This window comes from Myotis brandtii, unplaced genomic scaffold, assembly GCF_000412655.1.
Source record: "Myotis brandtii unplaced genomic scaffold, ASM41265v1 scaffold151, whole genome shotgun sequence".
NCBI classification, from domain to species: Eukaryota; Metazoa; Chordata; class Mammalia; order Chiroptera; family Vespertilionidae; genus Myotis; species Myotis brandtii.
This window is the reverse complement of record NW_005355461.1, coordinates 3,728,385-3,732,957: the sequence shown is the minus strand read 5'-3', so window position 1 is coordinate 3,732,957 and position 4,573 is coordinate 3,728,385.

Below are 4,573 nucleotides of genomic sequence, written 5' to 3'. Positions count from 1 at the left end.
TTTTTTTTTAAGGACAACTATTCTCACAAAAGGAGCCTGAGAAAGCCTACTGCCCATCCTCAAGTAGTTTCTTCTGTACTATTTTTCTTTCCTAGTAAGATAATGCAACTAAACCAGGTGGTACTCCCTTCTCCTTTATTGGCTTATCATTTGGTTAATTTTGTCAGTGTTTATTTTGATGTTCATCATTACTTAAAAACAATTATATGATAGTATTCTAATTTAAAACCGTGAAAAACTTCCCCCATATTTTTAATAACCTGAGAGAAAATGTTTCTTGAACTTGATGGAAAATTCATTTTTCCTAATGTAAGTATAGAAAAATAATCTCCAAAGTCAATTATTGAATTAACGGATGCCATAAGTAAAAAGCAGCAGAAGTTTTAAATGCATGTAAGTATTTAGGAAATGATAACAGATTTCAAATAAATGGGAAGATGAATAAGGGATACAGGGATAATTGGTTAGCTATATGAAAAAAGAATTGTTCTATCTTACATCATATAATGAAAATAAAATTCAGAGGAGACATAAAAATTGGAATAAAATATAGGTGAATATAAATATCATTCTGGGAATAGGAAGGACTTTCTAAGCACAGTTTCAAATGAAGCAACCGTAGGAAAGGTATGAAAGTTTTGACTAGACTAAAAAAAATTCAGTATACACATCAAAACAAAAGGGGGGCCCTGGCCAGCCTGGCCTTGACCTATGAACCTGGAGGTCATGGTTGGATTCTGATGAGGGCACATGCGGGGGTTTCGGGCTCCATCCTCACTGTGGGGTGTGCAGGAGGCAGCCAATCAATGATTCTCTCTCATCATTGATGTTTCTATCTTCTCTCTCCCTCTCCCTTCCTCTCTGAAATCAGTAAAAAATATATTGTAAAAAAAGGTGAGGAAGAAAATGAATTGGGAACAATATTTGTAAATTAAAAATATTTGTAAAATACTTACCTTATACAAAAGGCTAATAGCCTAATGTTTAGAGAGCTTGTTTCTTTTCAGAAGAAAATAAAAGAAAATGGATAATGAACAGAGGCAAACTGTATCAGCTAGGCAAACTGTAACAAAATACCACAAACTGGATGGCTTAACAGAAATTTATTTTCTCACAGTTCTGGAGGTTAGAAGTCTAAGATGAGGTGTTGACAGGTTTGGTGTCTTCTGAAGCCTTGATTTTCAGAAAACCTCACATGCCCTTTCCAATGTACACAAGCATTCCTGATGTTTCTTCCTCTTCTTATAAGACCACCAGTTCTCTTAGATCAGAGCTCCACCCTAATGACCTCACTTAACTTTAATTTCCTCTTGAAAGTTTCCTATTCCTAAATATAGTCACATTGGGGGTCAGCATTTCAACATATGAATTTGAGAGGGAGGAGCACAATTCAGTCCATAATACAAACCAATGAAGCAGAAATACTAATCCTCCTATATAATAAAGAAGTCATATGCAAATTGACCATCACACCTTCCCACAAGATGGCCACCATGGCCGGCAGGGGAGGGCAGCTGTGGGCAATCAGGCCAGCAGGGGAGGGCAGTTGCAGGTGAACAGACCAGCAGGGGAGGGCAGTTGTGGGTGAACAAACCAGCAGGGGAGGGAGGGCAGTTGGAGGGACCAGGCCGGCAGGGGAGGGCAGTTGGGGGGGACTGGGCTGGCAGGCGAGGGCAATTGGAGGTGATAGGACCAGCAGGGGAGTGGTTTTGGGGTGATCAGGATGGCAGGCAGAAGCGGTTAGGGGCAATCAGGCAGGCAGGCGAGCGGTTGGGAGTCAGCAATCCTGGATTGTGAGAGGGATCGGACCTAAACCGGCAGTCGGACATCCCTTGAAGGGTCCCAGATTGGAGAGGGTGCAGGCTGGACTGCGAGACACCTCCCACCCCAGTGCACGAATTTTGTGCACCAGGCCTCTAGTTATCTATAACATGGGGGAAAAGTTTATCCTCACCAGTAGTTAAAGAATGCAGACTTAACTATAATAAAATATCCTTTTCCTGAATTATCATTTCAGCAAACAATAAATGGTGGACTGGAGATATAAGTAGATGAAAGTAATTTTGAAAGAAGAATGGAATAGTTTGTGGTGATAAAACTATATAGCAGATAAAAGAGAAGGATAACTGAGAGAATGAATGTTCAGTTCATAGTGACCTAGTTTTCTGTCAAAGTCAAGGCTGATCCTTGAGCAACCATTTTGAGTAAGATGACTCTATTTTACACAATTTGGACCCAAAATTGGAATCTGAGTTAAGCTGGGTCAGTTAGAGGGGTTTTTTTTGTTTGTTTGTTTTGTTTTTAGAATGGAAATCCATATTTACACCAAATTTTAAAAATTCAGTCTCTCTCATGTCGGATCATGGCATACCTTTATATATACATATAAAACCTTGAGAGATAGCCGTAGCCGGTTTGGCTTAGTGGATAGAGCGTTGGCCTGAAGACTGAAGGGTCCAGGGTTCAATTCCAGTGAAGGGCACATGCCTGGGTTGCGGGCTGGATCCCCAGTAGGGGGTGTGCAAGAGGTAACCAGTCAATGGTTTTCTCTCATCATTGATGTTTCTATCTATCTCCTTCTCCCTTCCTCTCTGAATATAAAAATATATGAAAAACAACAACCTTGAGAGAGATAGTCAGTTTTCCACAAACCATTTCTAGTAGAGTAGCAGAAAATGTCAGAAAATGAGAGAGAGAGAGAGAGAAAATCATACATTCAGAAAGAAACGGAGATGAGATACAGGAAGAGTTCAGATATAATTCCAATCTTTTTGTGGAATTTCCCTTAGGCCTGCTTTCACTCCTGCCCTGTAGCTCTAAAAAATAGTCCTACCTTATCATAAAATCTCCCCTCGCCCTTTTTTGCATAAGTAGCTTGATTCAATTTTAATTTTATCTTAAAATTAAGAATATTGACTTAAAATAGTGGATGATAGAGAAGGAGAATTCAGAGCTCTCCTGTATAGCTTTCAGCCTTAAGAAATGTATAGAGTTCCCCATAAAGTGAATCATTCAGTGCACAGCTCAAAGCTTCACACTTTGAAAAAATTTTGCTCTCTAGTTATTCAAGGCACCCTTAGTGATGCTATCATGCAGCTGCTTTCCATTTCCAACTGGAACCTGCTGATCCAGCCAACCTATTTATAAACCTATCCATAAAAGCTCAGGTTTTTTCCTCCTCCTTTAATTGTTCATACAAGAATGTCCATATAACCATTGGTGTGAGCTGAGAATGGTGTTCTACTGCAACCTTGGTAGGTGGCAAGGAAGTTTGGGTTACCTGGTCATGCAGCTTGCTTATGTCTTCGTTCATGCTTGGTGTCCCAGATGTACTATTTTCATCTTTAGATGGATTTGCTCTGTCGACCTGTATTACTTGGAATTTCTGACAGGACCCAACTTATAATGGGTGATTCCAAATATCTCAAAAAATTTAAGGATGGAAATATGTTTTTAAATACAATATTTAGACATTTATTAGTGACCTTCAAAGAATTCTTTCACTGAAAACTGAATGACAGGGTTAAGGGATGAGTGCAGGACTAGAACAAGTAGGAAGAACAGTTAAGTATTTGGTACTATTGTCTTAAGTGAGGTTGTTGTTTGAAAAAGTAATTAATTGGATTCAGGATTTCCAGAAATGAAAGAAGATAAGATCAGATAAGATCATACCTTATCTCACAAACATCTCAGACACTGGAAATAGCTCTCCATCTTGTCTTTTCTCATTATTTCCAGGTTTGTTTTTTACTTTCTTATAAGCGACAGATGTTTATCTTCTGAAACCTTAAATGATGCAGGTAGAACAGGATAGTGGGCATAGGGTGTGTCTATGTGGACTTTTTTCAGGTTTATTTGCTTGTTTCCCCAAGTCCCCTTACACAGAGTTCGAGTCAAATGATTATATCTTCACCAATTATATAAAGTTAAGAATTATCCCAGAAAAAAGTATTCTCAAGTACATCTCTACTGTCTGAGGGAAAATAAATGTGAGATTGCCTCCCCACTATATCATCTTGTTGTTAGGCTGGGCTGACCTATATTTTGCTTCTGGGTTGGAAACAAACCGAGTGGACACTTCAATATTTCAGATAAGCTTTAGGTTTAAATCTTTTTTCACTTATTTTCTCCCCAGTCCATTTCACATTACTGGTTTCCTTTGGTATTATATGGTTTATTAATTTTAGCTTTCACATGTTTGGCTGCATAATGTAACTACTTACATTTTAATTGTTTAGGCAAAGTACTGGATGTCCCTTTTAATCAGAGGAAAAGTAATCTATACTAATAAAAGCCTTTATGGTCATCACGCCCTCACGCCGTAACAATCCATCACCAGGAGACTGTGTGTGCAGCGGGCGTGCGCAGGTGGGCAGGGACTTGACGCTGAGTGCGCAGCGTGGAGGTGGGTCCTGGTGGCTCTGTGCGGTGATGCTGGGGGCAGGAACCCCGGCTCCAGCCTACTTCTTTGGGGCAGTCCATCGAGGAGCCCCAGATGGGTGGGCGGGGCCTACCTCTTTGGGGAGATCGTTCGCTGTGAGAGGGCACAGGCCAGGCTGGGGACCCCACCCCC